The sequence below is a fragment of the Ambystoma mexicanum genome, chromosome 5q (genome assembly GCF_040938575.1).
Source record: "Ambystoma mexicanum isolate Mex_15411 chromosome 5q, UKY_AmexF1_1, whole genome shotgun sequence".
NCBI classification, from domain to species: domain Eukaryota; kingdom Metazoa; phylum Chordata; class Amphibia; order Caudata; family Ambystomatidae; genus Ambystoma; species Ambystoma mexicanum.
The window spans coordinates 286,743,194-286,762,224 of NC_090933.1; the positions used below are offsets into that span (position 1 = coordinate 286,743,194).

The window sequence follows — 19,031 nt, forward strand, 5'->3', positions numbered from 1 at the left end:
GAATCAAAATGTGACCGTTGTGGGCCACACCTTCACCTAAACCTAGTCAGTTGGTTTGCACTCCAGTAACATACGTTTGAGGGTACCTTTATAGGAAGCACATGACTGGCGTAAATCTGAGCTGGGTGAGCACCTGACCCAAAGTCTTCTGGTCTAATGTACAACATATAGAACATATGAGCATTGGTTGCTAGGGCATGGTTTTTATGAATCGTTCAAGCATGTTTCCTCTGTTAAGTGTTTGTCACATATCAAGGCTGCTGCTTTGGGGCTACTGCTTGCCTCTCACCTTTCCTTTTTAGTTTGGGCTATTGGGTGTCACTTGCGTCACCTATAAGCCAACACAATTGCATTGAAGTACAGATAGGGAGGAATGACCTACGAGGAGGGACACAGAGTTTATAGGGTTTGTTTGGGTATGTGCCCACACATTGCCTTGCAATTATATTCATCAGAAACACTGATGAATGACCCGTTCAATACAATTGTGGTAAATAAAACCTCTTCCTTTTTGATGCAAAAATATATGTATATTAGTTAACACAAATTCAAGTAATACATGTTAAGGATTAATTGTCTCATCCTCATTTTAAACAAATTCTTCTAAAAGCAATAATAAAGTTTCTTTCCTTCATAAACTTCACAGAAGAGTTTCTTTTGTCAACAATGGAACTATTCCACAATAGTGTATATTGTACAGTACTCAATGGGTCGCAGCTTAGTGTCTCAATGCAAGTGGTACCACACCAACAAGACCTAAGTTCTCTGTGTGGTGCTTGGAGGGGGACACCTCACTATGCGTTTTGGGGCTCAATGCCCCTTCTTCGGGTGTAGCTGCTACCAGTAATTAGTCTGAACACAATGAAAATATTAGCAGCAAAAGGATCTATTTGAAGTGCCATTGACAGCCTAGCTTTCAATGTCGGCAGTGTTTCTAACATTTAACGCTGATCACTGGTCTCATATAGTGTATCATCTGTGAAGTCATTGTTCAACGTGTTATCAATTTTTTTCAAAGGAAATCAAAAATATTCTGTAATATAAATATTATCAATTCAATAATCATATTATTCTGCTGAAGAAATTATGCAGACTTTAAGAAATATTCACTATCTTTGTATCCCATATTTTCAATGCATGTGTACAGTATTTTGACATTTATTTATTTGTTTGCTTTTTAGGCACTTATACAATAAGAAATTACTTTTACAAAGCGCCCACAGGGCAAGGGAAGGAACAGGAGTGGGAAATACATTAAAATACATTGAAAACACAATAAATAACAGCAGTGGGGTTAAAGAGGAAAACGGGACAAACCTACTACGCTTTGAGTATTCAGAACGTGCAAGTTCAGCAAGGAAGAAGGCAGGGGGATAGTGCTGTGGTGTCTGAGCTCCTGGGTGAGCCACAGATGAAGTAATAGGAATGTTGAGTGATACATGGCCTGGAGTCGCGAGGGATATACGTGCGAGCCACCAGGGCGGAGGGTGTAAGTGCAAGTGCAGATAGAAGCTGATAGAGCTGGGCCGATTGGGTGAGGGAGGTCAGGGCCCGGAGGATGCATAGGGCCCAGGACACCAATCGCAGGAACTGTGGGATTATCAGGGGAAAGAAGAAGGGAAGGAGTGGGTAAAGAGGAGTCTTAAGGAGCTTCTGGAATTTAAGAAGATCCTGCTCAATGAGCAGAGGGAGGGGGGGAGGCTGTTCCAAAGCAGGGAGCCAGCTGAGGAAAGCGAACAACCCCCTGCCATCTGTTTAGCACAATGCTTTACACACAGAGAGTTAGTGCCAGAGGAGCATAGTGGTCTAGAGCGGGAGTATTTAGTAGGATACAATTGAAGATAGTGTGGTCCCCGGGCCTAGACCACCTTATGGAGGATGCAGAGGGATTTGTATTTAATCCGTGCAGCAACCAGGAGCAAGTCCAGACATTTTAGTGCAGGAGAGATGCGGTTCCTGGGCTTAAGGCAAATGATAAATCTTGCTGCCCTATTATGGATTAGCTGGAGGGATCGCAGAGTGAAAGATGGTAGATTCAGAGGAGGCTATTGCAGTAGTCAAGCCTAGAGAGAACCAGGACTTGGGTCACATTGAGCCTCTGTGGGAAAGTGAGAAAAGAGAGAATTCCTTTGAGAAGGAAGAGCTAAAAGTGGGACTTCTTGGCAATGGCCTGAGTTTGAGCGAGGAATGAGAAGGAGTCGTCGAAGATGGCTCCAAGGTTTCTGGCTTCAGAAGAGGGTGAGGAGGAGAGCCCAAAGAGGAAGGCCAGAGTGAAGGGAAGAAGGAGGGAGCATGGGTCCGGATGGGAAGGATCTCTGTTTTACAGGCATTGGGGCAGAGATTATTGGCGGTGCACCAGGACTGTATGGCAGATAGGCAGTCAGGGATGATGGAAGGTGGAAGAGGGTCAGCAGCGAGTTTGAAAAAGAGCTCAGTTTCATCTGCATACCACTGGAAGTTGGAAGAGAAGGAGGAGATGAGGCGTGCATGCAGAGCAAGGTAGATGTTAAAGAGCCAGAGGGAGAGGATAGAACCCTGGGGTACTCCAAAGGTGGATAGGGAAGTAGGAGATGAGAAGCTGGCCAGGATGACTTGGGAAGAGTGGTCATGTGCCTGTCCAAGATACCAAGGGTATCATGGAGCCTTTGTATGAGGAGGGAAAGGCTAACTGTGTCAAAGGCAGAGGAGAGTTCTAGAAGGATAAGGACAGCTGGGAAGTTGAGTCCAGAGATGCGAGCAGTTCTTCACGGGTGTTCAGACTAACAGTTTCTGTGCCTCTGGATGCTCAGAATCCAGATTGATGCTCATGGAGACCACCAACAAGTTCAATGTGTGAGTTGAGTTGGGGCAAAACCAACTTCTCCAGCAGTTTCCCCAGTAAGGGGGTGATAGAAATCGGGCGGTAGTTGGCAGGGCAGGTAGGATCTGATGAAGGTTTTTTCAGGTGTGGACGCACAAGGGAATGCTTAAGGGAAGAGGGGAAAGATCCTGTGAGGAATGAGTGATTGCAGAAATCCGGGAGAGCATTGGCAAGAGAGCCAATGTTATCCTTGATGGTCCTGGATGAGCAGGGCAACCCTGCTTAGAAGAGGCCTTCATGGAGCGGACAAATCTGATAACTACTTCAGATGCGACAGGGGTGAAGGAGGAGGAGGCTGGAGGAGGGATGGGGGAGCAGGGGTCCCAATGGGACATCGAAAGTGGCTCTTCCAAATTACAGCACAGTTAGTGGATTGTATTGGGCAATGAAAAACATGGCACACACCTCCATTCATTTCCCATTCCCACCATCTGCACCTTCTCACTGTGTAACTCCCCATCTTGTTACATATTGCTAGTTTGGGTACATTGCATCTTAGCATCCTCCCAGCAATCAATGGCCTGCTAGAAATAATGTGATCGGTCAGCTGCTGAGCACAGCTTCTGGACCATAATGTCTGCTAATTTCCACATATAATTCAGCCTATTTCATATTGTGGCTGCCTGAGAGCCCTCACTGTGGCCTTCCCAAACATTATGTATTCTTTCCGGATCGGATGAAGCAGCAATTGTTGCCTGGGACCAGGCATGCATCCCTTGAGAAATGCTTCCCTTGCAGTAAATAGCTGGCACCTATCTCTTCCCCCCCCCCCCCCCCCCCCCACCCGCCCTTCGGCTCTCAGCCTGTCTCCGGAGCAAGATGAAATTCAACCAAGTGTCCTCAGCTAATACTTATGGCTACCATGGCAGCTAAATACCTCAAACTGAGGCCTGGAAAATGGTGAATCTTTCTTAAAATTGTTAGTACCCATACAACCACAGGACACAATAACCTAGTGCCATGTATCGCACATTAGGTGTTCTAAAACGAATCAAAACCAAAAGGTGTACATGTTTTGTTATAGCAAAATGTAAAGGAAAAAGGTTTAAGCCCATAGGGTGTACATGTTTGTCATACGGAAGAATGGAAAGTGAGAAGCTGAGTGTGTACATGTGCTGGGCCAGAGGGTGAAAGTGCAGCTGTGGATGATCCACACCCTTTTTGTTGGTGTGTATCCTGAAAACATGGTGCCAGGTGATTGGCTGGAGGCAAGTGTGTAACATGTGCTGTGTGCTTTCTACAAAGTGTCATGTACCATGTACCTTCAATAGTCCTATCGCGTAGAGCCAGTGTGGAAAATATGGTGCCATGCTGCGTTCTGTGTGATGCTCACAGACGTGGGCAGTGTGCTATCTGAATAGGAATAGTGCATACAAATAATACATGGTTGTGCGTTATAATGCTAGCAGTTAATGAAAGCTACAATTCAGAAGACAAACGCTACATTGCATCATTTATCTGTATTCTGGAAACCAAATGGGCTACTATGTGCTAATGCTACCTTGTCACCTTCCAGCTATTAACCTAAAGCTGTCAACACTGCTACTGTTCTAATGACACATTCCCTGTATATCAATGCCGGGGTTCTTATTTTCTGTTAGAAGAGTCTCCTCATTCGGTACTTCCATTAACGTGGTGGGTGGTGCACCTGTATCTGGATACACCACGAACAATGGTGTCCTTGCTCACCTCTCTCATCCAGATTTACATACTGCTGTGGGAGCCTATCAAAAAATGAGACTTTGTGAGGAAGGGATCCATTACAAGAACACATTACTTACCTCTCTAACTCCATTTCTTTTGGCTGGGAAATTTGTCATTGGATTAGTCCAAACTGCAGAATTAGATAACTACTACTATTTAGTTGCTCCAGACTTCATTGAAAACCTTGCCAGCATTACCCACATACAAGGTAACCCTTTCTAATGTGCCAACATCTCTGTCAGCCATTGTAAAATGTCCAAGATTATCAGAGTGTTCCATTTTCACTGGACAATATATTTCTCAAAGCTTGTTGCCTTCCTCCCACTGCTTAGCTGATCTGGTAAGTGATTTAAATGATGGCATGCTAAGAGACTTTATTGTTGACTGTGATGAACAAATGGTTTCAACCTGGGCCCATTGCTGCATTGCTTGCAACTTCAATTTAATGTTTGGCATGAGGATGTAGTTTGTGGGTAAACCCAGAAGAGCCCAATTCTGGGCAGACTGAATGTACTTGGCTTTACTCAGCTTCATCTTATCTACATACTGTAAGGGTGTCAAAGAAGGAAGCTGACACATAGGTGGGATTGTTTTGGTTATAGACTTTTATTAGTGTATATAATACCTATCTATCCCCATCTCTGAGTAGTTTCCCTGCCTCAAAATGAATATTAAATGGTGTGTAAGAATGTCCGTCAAAATAAACTCCACCATCCTGTGTCACAACCTACTTCTCCAGCATGGGGTCTGGCATGGATTCACATGCTCATGAATATTCCCCGTCGTCAGGCCGGGAATCTTCGGTATAGAAAAAAATCAGTATCAGTTTCGTTTCTGATCTGTCTTTCTTAGTAGTAACCAATCACTGGTCTCTGGGTCATACTGCCCCCAGCCAATGACTGCCCTCTCCCTAAGCCCCGCCTCCGGCAGCCATCCTCAGATTTTTACCGCACATTCAAGTGTTGGGAGTCCTCGTGCTGTAGCTCTCGAGCTTTTGCTGTGTTTTCGCGCTTTTTCAGGAGATTTCTCATTTTTCGGTTAAATGGAGCCTCAAGCTCCACCGTTTCTACATCTGATCAACGGGGATCCGTTTCGGAGTTTTCTACGCCCCTCAAAAATGACGATTTCATAGAGTTACGCTTTTGGAGGATTCCAGAAGTTCCGAGGCCTACCCCGGACATGGCCCAAGAGAAAGGAAGCTCGACGCTCGGGAAGCTGTTCAGGACCTGCCCTGGATGCCAGCTTCAGAATGTTTTCAAGGAGGACGAGCATTCATTATGCCTCTGTCTCCATGAGGACAAGACGCACATGGAGAAGGACTTTGCGTTTTGTGGGAGCATGTCGGAGCGGACCATGAAGGGATCGCCACCTCCGTCTCGCCAACTGGCTGGAAGGGAAGAGCCCGTCAGGTGAGAAGAAGAAAAAGAAGTCCGAGCGGTCTTCTAAGTCCTGTGAGGGTGCCCCGGCGACTGGGGCCCAGTAAAAGGCCAAGCACCGCAAGTCCGTGGGCTCCGGGCGCGCCGAACGGTCGGGCTCCTTGGCTGCCAGGCAGGGCGCATCCTCCCCGGCGCCATCAACCATGAGCCAACGCTCTGGCTCGGGTAAGAGGAAGTCCGAGAACCCGGCGAAGCTTCTGGAGAGGCCCCAGTCGATCTCAAAGTTCCGGCAGAGGGGGAGCGAGGTGAAGGCCCCAGGCGTCGAGAAGGTGACGATGGCCTTAATTCACCCTGCTAAGACCTCGATTGAGGATGTTGCTGCGGCCCTGACTCCGCCTGTGGAGGCTACACCAGTGGAGGCACCCTCAGGACCCAGAGTCTCCCTGCCACCGCGGAGGGAGTCGTCTTTCTGGCCCATTGAGAAGACCCCCACGAAGTCCTCGTTGGAAAAGGTGGTGGAAGGGCTGGTGGCCATCGTGGATACGGACACGACCTCTGAAGAAGAGCTCATCGAAGCCGTGGAAGAGGCCCAGCCCATCGGGAGGGATCCCGACGAGGGCGACGACGAGAGCGACGGTGTCGCCGACAAGGCTCCTCAAGAGCCCTCGCGCCGTCGTTTCCGGCGCCGCAGGACACTTCGGCGGCCATTTTGTCAGCGATTCAGTCCTTAAGCACGGAGATAAGGACAAGGTTGCCCCTTCCCCCGACGGAGGTACCTGAGCCAGACCCGACAGGGGAACCGGAGCCAGGACCTTCGGAGAGTCCACTGCATAAGAGGAGGACGACGCACCCTACGCCACCTCTCCCACCTCTGCGGCCTGCTCTGCCTTCCCCCCGGTCTACTACCCACGGGGATGATACAGGCACAGACACGACTACAACCGGTACAGATGACGACGGAGGCGACGACGGGACGTGTCCCCCGTCGCCCCCTGCTCGGGCGTCCCCGCCCGACGAGATTGGATCCTTTCATGCCATGATTTCCAGGGCATCCAAGCTTTTTCAGCTCTGCCCAGAAGAAAAGAAGAAAGAAGGGTTCCTTTACCAACGGCACGAGGCTAAAAGGAAAACGGTCCTCGCTGTACTGCTTCTTGTTGACATCTGGGATGAGAGGCTCACCCTCCTCAAGAAACCTGCCACGGCACCGACAAAGAGGGACCGGTACGAGAAAAAGTACCGGGTCCCCAATGCTGCCCCCTTGTGCCTTCGGGCACAACCTACCCCGGATACGGTCGTCTCGGCGGCAGCAATGAAGAAAGCTTGGGGGGCATCGGCCTCACATCAACTTCCCCGCCGGACGGCGAGGGCAGGAAGTTGGACACGATGGGGCGACGGATCATCTCATCCGCAGCTACGACTATCAAGGCGGCCAACGCCCTGGCTATCGTAGCCCGCTACGACAGGGAGTTGTGGTTCAAAATCGCTCCTCTGTTAGACTTCCTTCCGGACGCCAAAAGGGCTGAGGCCCTTGAAATCCTACAGGAGGGGGAGATTGCTTCGGACCACACCATCACAATGGCAACGGGCATCGCCGACACCGGTTTCCGTGAGTTTGGCAACAGCGTTTGCTTGAGACGACGAGGATGGCTCAAGGCCACGGATTTCCGCCAGGACGTACAAGCCAAGGTTTTGGACATGCCCTTCGACGGGAACAACCTGTTTGGGAAGGCAGTTGATGAGTCCCTTCAGGCCATCAAGACAGACACAGAGACTGCCCGGGCACTGGGAGTGCTCCAACAACGACGTCCGTCCTTTCGGAGCTCCGGAGGCAGACAAGGTGCCTCCAAGGGATCCGGCAGTGGCTCCTCCACTTACCGCCAAGTGGCAAGATCTTCGTCCCAGGAAGCCTACAGGGGACGCGGCAAGTCAGGTGGTGTCCGTCGTCGACAAGGAGGTCAAGGAGGCAAGGCGGCCTCCAAACAAGATTGAACCGACCGTGGGGTCGGGCCCCCACCGAAGCACCCCGGTGGGAGGCCGGCTGGCGAGGTTCGTCAGCATGTGGGAGTCCATCTCCACCGACCGTTGGGTGCTGGACGCCCTGGTCCAAGGGCACGCCCTCGAGTTTCAAAAGTGTCCTCGCGTTCCACCCATGGCCAGGAAGGAAAATCACGTCCCTCAACTACTGTTGGAAGTAAGGGCGATGCTCAAGAAGGGTGCCATCGAGCTCGTCCCAAAGAGGCTTCGGGGCTCTGGAGTTTACTCAAGGTACTTCCTCGTAAAAAAGAGGACAGGAGGATGGCACCCCATCCTGGACCTACGACGACTGAACAAGTACATCAAGGCACAGAAGTTCCGTATGGTCACCCTCCAGCATGTGCTGGGACAGCTGGAGGAGGGCGATTTCCTGTCGTCGTTGGACTTGGAGGATGCGTACTTCCACATCCCCATTCTAAAAAGACACCGAAAGTTCCTCAGGTTCGTGGTCCAAGGGCGGCACTACCAGTTCAAGGCCCTCCCGTTCAGATTGAAGTCGGCACCCAGGGTGTTCACCAAGTGCCTCGCACCGGTGGCGGCGCGGCTGCGCCTACTGGGGTTCCACGTCTACCCCTACCTGGACGACTGGCTCATCCGGGCAAGCACAAGGGAGCACGCCGTGGAGCACACTGCGAAGACCGTCCAGCTGCTCATGGACCTGGGATTCTCCATCAACTTTCTAAAATCCCACCTGGTTCCGTTGCAAGTCGCCCTGTTTCTGGGAGCCAAGCTCGACACAGTGGCGCGGCTGGCCTCGCCGTCGGAGGAAAGGACCAGGACCATTCTGGGCAAGGTGCAGCGTCTGCTGGCCACGGACATGGCCAGGGTAAGATCTATCAAGTCCCTCCTCGGGATGATGTCCTCCTGCATTTATCTGGTGCGCCTTTGCAGGCTCCAGCTGAGACCCTTACAGGAGTTCCTTGACGCCTGCTGGATCCCGTCGACGGGCAGCTTCGAGGACAGGATCCCTCAACGAGACGTTCCGTCAGGCGATCCAGTGGTGGGATACCCGCTGTCATCTGTCGGCGGGCACGGACTTTCAGACCCCAGCTCACCAGAGGCCTTTGGTCTCTCCACATCAACATCTTGGAGCTCCGCGCGGTGTTCTGGGCCCTCAGGTCCTTTCTTCCGTCCCTCAAGGGCAAAGTGGTGAGGACCTTCATCGACCACACCACCACGATGTTCTACATCCGGAAGCATTGCGGAACCAGGTCCCCGGCCCTATCCAAGGAAGCCCAGGATCTGTGGCATTGGGCCGTCGCCCCAAGGGATGTTTCTGGTGCCTCATCTGGCAGGAATAAAAAACACGATCGCCGACTCACTCAGCAGGGAGCTGCGCTCGTGCCACGAGTGGGAACTACGCCAGGATCAAGTGGATCGACTCTTCCGACGATGGGGCGAACCCCAAATCGATCTCTTTGCGACTGCGACGAATTCCAAGGGCCGGAGGTTCGCCAGCAGGTTCCCCCAGCCGAGGAGCATGGGCGATGCTTTCTCGTTCCCCTGGGACGGCCTATTTCTTTATGCGTTCCCTCCGCTGCCGTTGTTGCTCCGGCTCATCAACCAGCTCAAGAGGTCCCGGTGCAGGATGATCCTCGTCGCACTGGCGTGGTCGTTTACAATAGGGAATTTCAGCTCTGAATGCCTCACACAGTAATTCCCAGTTTCTCATTGGTTCACAGTCACCACAGTACATGAGTTTTTAGAAGGGGCAAATTCTCCTTCTGTCATTGGGGGCAAGAGAGGACACCACCTCCATCCTGTCTCCATACTCTTCCCCTTCCAACTTAACCTCTCACCCTTCTTCCCATCTTTCTTCCTTCGCCCCCTCTTTCTTCCGCTCTATTCCTTCTCCAGCATTTGTACTCTTGCTGATCTCCAGCTCAGGCCACACTGGTCTCGCACCAGCTCCTCACCACTCCATCTAGATCTTGGCTTATCCAATGCTGGCTTTCTGCTTTGCACATCTGTCCACTTGCTGTTCCTCCTCTGACCCTCAACCACATTCACTCTCTCCCTTCCTCCAGGACTACCTCCTTCACACCTTACTCTGGCACAGCTCTGCAAGGCACAACTGCACTCTCATCTTCTGACCCAGAATGAGGAAGCAGATCCACTTTATACTACATGGGCCAGTCCTCGGCTCCTTGACTTGCTGAAGGGATTTCCTACAGCAGTATGATTGAGAGTGAGGTTTTGGAGTTTGGACCTCAGGGGGGAGGAGGGAGTCAGCTTTACAAAGGCTGTTGGACATTTTGTATCCATGACATACAGTCTGGACATTTGTTTGGTGAGGAAGGGGTCCATATCTGTTCCTGTTTTTTCGGTCTTCTCTGCGGGTCAAAATGATTTAAGCCTCTGATGAACTTTGAATCCCTGGGGCCTTCTTCCTTACATTTTCTTTGAGTTGGTGTTTCCAATAAAGCTTGAAGGGGAAATAACCGGTCGGTGCAAGCTCTGGGGGTGAATAGGGATTGGGAGGATATCCACTGTGCTCCGCTGGCTCAATGAGGGTTAGGTCATTTTGTGCACAAAAAGGGTGTTGGGTTGGTTTGGCTTATCCTCTATCTGATGTGTGCACCTCATCTTTAAGCAGAGTAGCTGGTCATTTCCCCTGTTTTATTTTGTGGTTGTGAGGCGGACAGTTCTCCTCCCACCTAATGGAGCCTTGGAAAGTTATGCTTTGTAATGCCCTCAGGCCAAATACCCTGTAATGGTGTATCTAACCACCCATTTCACTGGAAGCCAGAGTGGATGTTTAATTGAAAGCCATGGTGCAGGTCTTTTTGGATGTTGGATATGTGTCAAGGACTCTCCAACCATCTCTCTGGAATACATGGAGTGCAGAAGGTCTCTGTGGGATCTCAAGTACCCGGCCTTCAGGAGTTGCTTCACATTGCAATTATCTTCCCTAGACCAGTAGTTTCCTGGCCCTCCCCAACTAGTCTGCCCTCTGATATTGTTCACTTAATGCAGCAAAAGTTGTGACTTTGTGTGTTCCTGAGGGAATGCTTGATACATGGGACTATTATAGCATTCGTTGGTAAGAGGTTATAATTTTTAATTCCTGATTGCATTTTCTCAGAAATTCACTGTTCATTCTTCAAATTTAAGATGATTGTGCATAGAAATAGCAAAGCTATTTAACTTTCCCTTGCTCATCAAACCATTTGAGCTTTTCACAGTTTAAAAAGGTCTTGCTTTATGATGTAAGCAGTGTCGTTCTAATTTTTTAGAAAACATGGGTGCACAAGGAGGTTCCTTTAGCAAGCCTGGTGGAAAATGAATGCTGCCAACACCACTGTGCGATGAAACACCTACTTGTTTAACACATTTTTCACCTCTGAACTCTTGTGCTCGCAACTGCTCCACTCTCCTACAAACCTCAGCCTCTACCTCCAGCATTTCTCCTCGCAAATAACTTCATTACAGCCTTTTCATAGCACTACAGAACCTCCCCGTGGTTGTGATTGTATTTATTGATTTGTATAGTGCTTTTGCCAAAGCACTGCACAAACATAATGGTACAATTAATGAACGAAGCAAAAATAAATCATACCAGGCAATACAGAGAAGTTACACACATGGTGACAAGTGAGGAGCTTTAAGGAGAGAGTGGAACAAAGAGAGAGTGGATGCAGATCTAATAGTCTAATGAAAGGAATGCAAGTGTTTAGATGCCAGTAATGATAGTGGAAGTGATATAGAGCACTGGGAGTTTGGGGAACAATCCGGAGTAAGTAATTGTGCAAAAAGAGTAATATAGAAATTATGGAGGCTTAATCGGTAGTGTCGGGCCATGAATGCAATTAAATCAATCCAGAGGAAATGTAAAAGGAGGGAGGACTCAACAGAAAGAAAAGAAGGGAGGACTCAACAGAAAGACAGTAAATGAAAAGAATGGAAGGAATAATAGTGGTGTCAGGAGAAATCGAAAGAGCATGTGAATAGTAGAGTTAAAGATGGAACACAGAAGGGAAATCTGGTATGCAGGAAGAAGAGGACAAGAGGTGAAATTGGATATTTAGTAGAATTAAAAGAAAGTAACAAGATTGTAAAATATTGTCATTTTTGAACCAGCAAGAATGATCCTTATCTGAGATGTGAAAAGGAAAGGGAAGAGCCCACGTTAACCGCTAGATTACAAGCAGGGGAGAATGAGAGACCAGACGAATGAAGCAGAGGAGGAAGAGTCAAGACAGGGAAGAAAAAGACCTATTTTGGAACCATTACGATGCTGAAAGTGAGAATGCATCCAGGATTGGATAGCAAACGAGCACTAAGAGTGGAATGGAGAGCATCTATGAAGAAAGAAAAGGAAACACAGATCTGGGAATCATCAGCATATATACGTGACAGGATAGTCCAAAAGATGGAACAATAGAAGACCTAGGGATAGTTAATGCGACAAAAGAAAGGGACCAAGAACTCAGCCTGAGGGACAGTGTATTGTAGTGGAAAGGTGGCATATTGTTTTCCTGCCCAGAAAATAGACAATGTGTGGTCAGTTAAGCAAGATTGAAACCACCTCATAAAAGAACGAGAGAAACCTAAAGCAAAAGAGTAGTAAGAAGAGTAGAGGGCAGGCTTCGATGAAAGGGTCTGCACAAGTCTTGTGGGAGTGGTAAGGGACTGCGATTGGCTAGTGCTTCCAGTTGATGCTGAGGGAGCCTGCCTAAACTGGGTGTGGCCTTTTTGGCTTTCCTCTGTGGGAGCTGTACATGGAAATAATGTGTCTGTTGCTGTGCAGGTAAGTACAGTTTGGGGGTTAAATATTTCCCTAATCCCATCAACAGTCCCATAGGGTGTTTGCAGGCAAATAGCAAGTTTGTGGGTTTTCAGACTTGGCAAGCTGATCCACAGATCAAGGCCGGTCGGGCCCTCAGGAAATGGCATCCAGGGACATCAAAGTGTATTGTGACAAATCATGCACTGTCGTCCCTTCTCCCCTTGGGAGAGACCCTTTACAAGAGGCTAGGTAGGTGAGGCCTGACCCGATAGTGCCCCCTGGGTGTGGTAACCCATGGAAAATCTCATGGGGAGGTATTCCCATTCTGAGATACAGGGAGGACATCATGGGACAACGCAGTATAATCCTCCCTGACCCACCTTTCTCCCCTCACCCTCTACCTTCCTCATACTCCATAAGTTCCCCCATGTACTTATGCCACACCAAAAGTATTAGTATCACAGGGACAAGGAAGAATAGGGCAGACTCCACTAAACTTCCATCTCAACATAGTGGGACGAGGAAGCAGCTTGGAGACGTGAAGAACACTCAAGACAATCTCATAGACCAGTTTGGTTTTTGTATGAGATGTGACTTAAAAACGGGAGAGGGACTAACCATTGAGTCAGTTCATCCCCAGAGGCACAGCAGGCAAAAACCCACCACTGGAGAGGGGTGAGGCTGGGAGAGACACAGCTGATGGGGACATGGACGGTGGTGACCCAATATCCCTACCTGCTCTTCTGAGGACCGGCAGACTGAGACGAGCAGGATAAGGTAGCCCATGCGTGGGAGAATGCTGTGCGATGCTGACAAGCTGAAACACGCAGCCCGGCTCCGAGGAAGTGCAGCCCCATTCACAAGAAACGCCAAATGTTTCTACACTTCGCAGTGCAGGGATAACACTACCAGTTCAATGCCCTTCCTTTGGCTTGAAGTTGGCCCCCAGGGTGTTCACCAAGTCCCTGCCACCAGTGGTGGCCCATATGCGTCTACTGGGTATACACATTACCCATACCTCGATGACTGGCTCATCCAGGCCTGCTTGTGAGAGTTAGCCATCGGACACACAGAGGCGACCGTCCAGCTGCTGACGGGTCTGGGAGTCTCCATCAACTATCCAAAATCCTGCTTGACACCATTGCAGAAAGCGCTGTTCCTAGGAGTCCGGCTCAATACGGTCTCTTTCCTGGCATCACCCTCGGAGGAGAGAGTAGCAGCCATTCAGGGGAAAGTGCAGCGATTATTGTTGATGACGAACACCACGGTGCAAACCACCAAGTCGATGCTCGGCATGATGCCGTCTTGCATCTACCTTATCCGGCTCTGCAGGTTATGGATGCAACCTTCTCAGGAGTTCCTGGACGCTCGCTGGATACAGGTGTCCATAAAGCTTTGTAGACAAGATCACACTCAACAAGGATTTCCGTTGGGCGATAAAGTAGTGGGGCGTCCACTCCAACATCGCATGGGGCACAGGGTTTCAAAACCCCCATTCCAGGAGACGGTCACCATGGACGCTTCCCTGGAAGGCTGGGGAGCCCACACTGGACGTAAGAACGCCAGAGCCCTGTGGCTGTCAGAGCTAAGGGCAGTGTTCTGGGCCCTCAAGTAATTTCTTCATTTCTGAAGGGCAAGGTGGTGATGATCAACATGGACAACACCACCACAATGTGCTACTTCAGGAAGCAGGGGGGCACTCGATCCCCAGCGTTCTCCAAGGAAGCGCAGGACTTGTTGCACTGGGCCATCAGACAAGAGATGTTCCTCCTTCCTCTTCACCTGGCGGGAGTCAAGAACACCACCGCAGACTCCATCAGCAGCTCCTGCCATGAGTGGGAACTTCGGCAGGACAAGTTATACCACATCTTCGTGAAGTGGGGCAGGCTCCAGATCAATCTGTTTGTGACGGCAGTGAACTCCAAATGCCAGACATTTGGCAGCAAATTGCACCAACCAAGCAGCCGAGGGGGACGCGTTCTTCTTCCCGTGTGATGGCCTGTTTCTGTACGCGTTTCCCCCATTGCCTCTTCTGATATGAGTCATCAATACACTCGGTACAGTGCCAATGCAGGATGATTCTCATCGCCCCAGCGTGGCCGTGGCAGATTTGGTACCTGGACATTCTCAGCCTGTCAGCGTTGCCTCCAGTCAAGCTTCCAGTGGTCCCGGATCTTCTCACCAGAGAAGGAGGCACAATCCTTCATCATGACCCAGGATTGCTGAATCTGAGGGCTTGGCTCCTGCAGCCCTAGAGTTTGGAGGATATGCCTTGCCGACAGACTGTAGGGAGGTCCTCGCAAAGGCCAGCGCGTCATCGACTTTGAAGTGCTACGGTCAAGTGGAAGCTTTTTGCTAAGTGGTGCCGCTCTCAGAAGATTACCTCTCTGAGGGTCACAGCCCGCAGATTCTTCCTTACTTGCTATCTCTATCAAGGTACATCCGGCGGCCATGTCCCGCTACACCAGGTCTCCAGAAAGATCTTCACTTTGGTCTCATCGACTCGTCAAGGAGTTCTTTCCTGCCAGTGACGGCTCCTGCCCCAGGGTGGGAACTAAACGTGGTGCTGACGAGGCTAATGGGGGTGCCCCCTTCGAGCCTATGCATCCGGCCCTGCTCAAGTTCCTCTTGTGGAAAACGGCTTTTCTTGTGGACATCACCTCTGCAAGGAGGGTAGTTGAGATCCAGACTCCATCCTGCAAACAGCCTTCCCTGACTTTGCACAAATCGAGTGTGGTGCTTCAGATGCACCCCTCTTTATGCCGAAGGTTCCATCGGAATTCCACCTTAACGTGCCTTCGGTGTTACCTATTTTTTTCCCGAAGCCTTCATCACTAGCTGAAAGGGCCTTGCACTTGCTGGATGTTTTTCGTGCCCTGAAGTTCTATGTCACATGCACAAAGTGTTTTCGTAAGACTTCTCAACTGTTTGTGGTCCAGTGAACCATGGAAAAGCCTTGTCTAAGGCTTCTATCTCAAGGTGGCTCTCTGACTGCATTACGCACTTTCATCCGTTGGCGAACCGATCGCTGCCTGGCCGTCAGAGCCCACTCCACCAGAGCGATAGCTGTGATGATGGCGTTCCTGCCTGGTGTGCCCCTGCTGGACATCTGCAGGGCGGCTGCGTGGAGTTCCATGCACACCTTCACAAGAGTCCAGAGTCCGCCAGGCAGTGCTACGCAACCTGTTCGCTTGAGATGAGTATGTTCCAGAGGTAAGAGTTGATTGCTTCTGTTGAGCCTTGCCACCTCCTGTGGTTGTGTAATGTTGTACTCCTATGTATTTGTTATTCAGGAGAATGTGAATCCATGTCAGACCCCATGCTGGAGAAGGAACTCATTACTTTCCTCTAACTATTGTTCCCCAACATGGTTCTGGCATGTATACACATGCAAACCCTTCCTCTGTCCCCTCTGCGCCTCTTCTTGGTCATACTGCCACTTTACGTGCTTACCAAATCTGAAGATGGCTGCTAGAGGAGAGGGAGAGGACTGTCATTGGATGGAGGCAGTATGACCCAGAGGACAGTGATTGATTTAAAGGAGGCATACAGTTTGTAAGCCTGACGACGGGGGAATATTCATGACCATGTGAATCCATGCCAGACCCATGCTGGAGAACAATGTTTACAGGTAAGTAACTTGTTCCTTTACTGGTATTCACTAGAGTCAGGCACAAGACTTCTTCACAGCCCCTAACCGCTTTCTTGTATGTGTGTATATTTGGAAACTCAAAAGGTATTGTGTCTTTATTTTAAGGGTACTTGTCTGTTTTACCCCCAGAATCCTAATGTGTTTTAATGTAACACGATAATCTTCTGATAAATGTCAGCCATCATTGATATGAGTGAAGGTTCTAAGTTTACACCCCTGGCTGTGGTACGGGCATGTAGTCTGTTTGATTTAAGTTCGAAAATGTAATTGTGACTGTTTAGTAAAAAAAGACATTAAAATATGTTCCTACAGGAATGCTTTAAAACCTATTCTGCATAGTATTGCCAAACAGCATGAAAACACCTGTAGTTATTGTTCAAAGGAACCCTTAATGTTTATGGACTACATGGGAAAGGGTAGTTTAAAAGCAAACCTATTAAGACAACCCAGTATGTTTAAAGATTGAATTTTCTCACTTCCAAAGATGCTTTCTATTATTCAGTTTGGAATGAGGAGCTTTTAATGGAGCAGATTAATATGATCAATAACAGGAGGGAGGGAGTGAGATTGGTATCATATTGAAATTCCCCATTCTCAGTTAGCTTTTGGCCTGCATGTAACATGCAGATATCGCATATCCATCCCTGTGCTTTGCTGACCATAAAGACCAATATTGGTTAAAAACGTGTTGTGACAGATTTCATGAATAATCACATGTGAGGCACAGATGACGTTACACCGCTTGTTATTGGATATAACACAAACTTCTTCTTGGCTGAGGGATTCACAGTAATGTTTTAGGGCGAACCAGGTTCTTGGGGAAGTTTGGTGCTAGGCCATATCCTCTCTTTTTAACCTCCCACCCACCTCCTAGCCCAGGTGTCCGTAACCTGGGTTAGTGCTACCGAACGGTGACACCTATCGGTCTGTTATCTGACTTTGGCTACAGGTGTACTCCCTATGTCGATGGCTACCTGAATCCCTCGGGACTATGTAGCTGTCCCCCCTCCTTATCCTGCTTAGTGTTCTAGCGGCGTTAGGGATAGTTCCTTCTTCCACGCGGTGGCATTCACTCTGCACACACACATGCTTTCACCTAAACGCTCTCCTGCGCTGGGGTCCTAAGATGTTCTCCTGCCCACGACTCTACCATCTGTGGCGAGTCAGAAGGAGGACACAAACCCTCTAAGGACATTGTGAACTCTTTTTGTTTATTAAAAACAAAATTGGAAGGCCTTACACTCCCTAATCTATGGGTAATCTCAACCTATTTTACTAACTGAGGTGCTCGTTTGTCAGTCGTGAATGTTCAAAGAAACAAGTCCACTGTCCAAACCTACCCTCACTACCACTAAGAGAAACCAAAATAATGCAGGATAATGACTCCCTTCATCTGGGGAACTACTTGTATCGGTCTTTAATATGTGATCCATAAATAGTCTCTTGTGACTTCTCGTATCAATCTCTTCATTTCCACAAGGGGTATGCTGAATGTTCCTCCTTTATCCTGGATTCCCTTCGGTTCCCTCTTTTCCAACTTAGTTTAATATTTGACTTCTGCCTTTAAGTTCAGGATTATATCTTTCTTTCTCATCATCACTATGATGTTCTTGGACAGGATATGACTATATCTTCCCCCTTTTCCAGGGTATTCTTTGATATTGATTCTCTTTCTTAATGTCCAACCTCTCTCTGTACTTTTCTCTTATTTCATGTAATTCATATCTATTTGATTTACAAGTTAACTGTCTGTTAATGCTTTCACTCTAACTAGTTAACTGTGCATGACCAGGCCTCTGTTTAACTCCACGATCTTGGTATCTCTCAGGATTCAAAGTTGCCTCTATTTCATATTTAGTAGTGTGACAAGTTAGCTAAGTGTGATAACGATTCTCTCTCTTCGTGTGTGTTATATCCTTTTGTCTTAGAAGTGAACTGTCTTCCATATTTGGTACTGTGACGAGTTAGCTCAGCACTGTAATGAAACGCTTTCTTCGCACTTACATTCGCTTGACTTTAAAGTAACTTATTCATGTTTAGTACTCTGACAGGTTAACTCAGTGTTATAACAATTTTCTTTTGCGTTCTCACACCTCCTGGTTATCTTCCCTTTTTAATGCGGACAGACGTGTTTGGAAGGCCTTCGTCTCAGGATTCTGCTTGCTCTTCATTGTTTGATGCCATCTTTCTCCTGAAGTTCACATCCTCGCTCTCTTTCGTCTCTTGCCGGTGTCCGTATGGCTTCATAGATACACTTGGTATCTCTTTGCTTGGTGGTATCGGCAACGTTTGTCAAACCCTCAGTCCACTACAGGCTCCTTCCTGTGGTCTTGCCACCACCTTTGCTTAGGCTTCTGCTCTTGCCAATCAGGTTTCTCCGGCTACAGATTTGCTGTGCCTTTCGGTGACCCGAATGCCCTTTGCAGGCGAATTTGAAACTCGCGGTCTACCAGCGTCTCGTTCTTCTTTGGCGTTATGCTGCTTGAGATCTCCCATGGCCTGTCTTAGCCGTCTCTCATCTGGCTTCTCGCTCCTCTGGCTTCTCTCTCCTCGTTGGTGTCTCGTTCCTGTCTAGTCTCTTTTTCTCTTCTGGTCTTCATATTCAGACCTAATATACTTGTTCAGTGCAGTGGATGTTTTCTTTCATTGAAAGGGAAATGATCTGGACTTGTAGGA

The 19,031-nt window shown here is 48.7% G+C and overlaps 1 protein-coding gene across 1 annotated transcript in view; it reads left to right on the forward strand.

Moving 5' to 3' along the window:
* TMX3 (thioredoxin related transmembrane protein 3) overlaps nt 1–19,031 on the forward strand; it is a 495,045-nt gene that overhangs the window by 447,672 nt on the left and 28,342 nt on the right. The gene's annotated exons all lie outside the window — the stretch shown is intronic.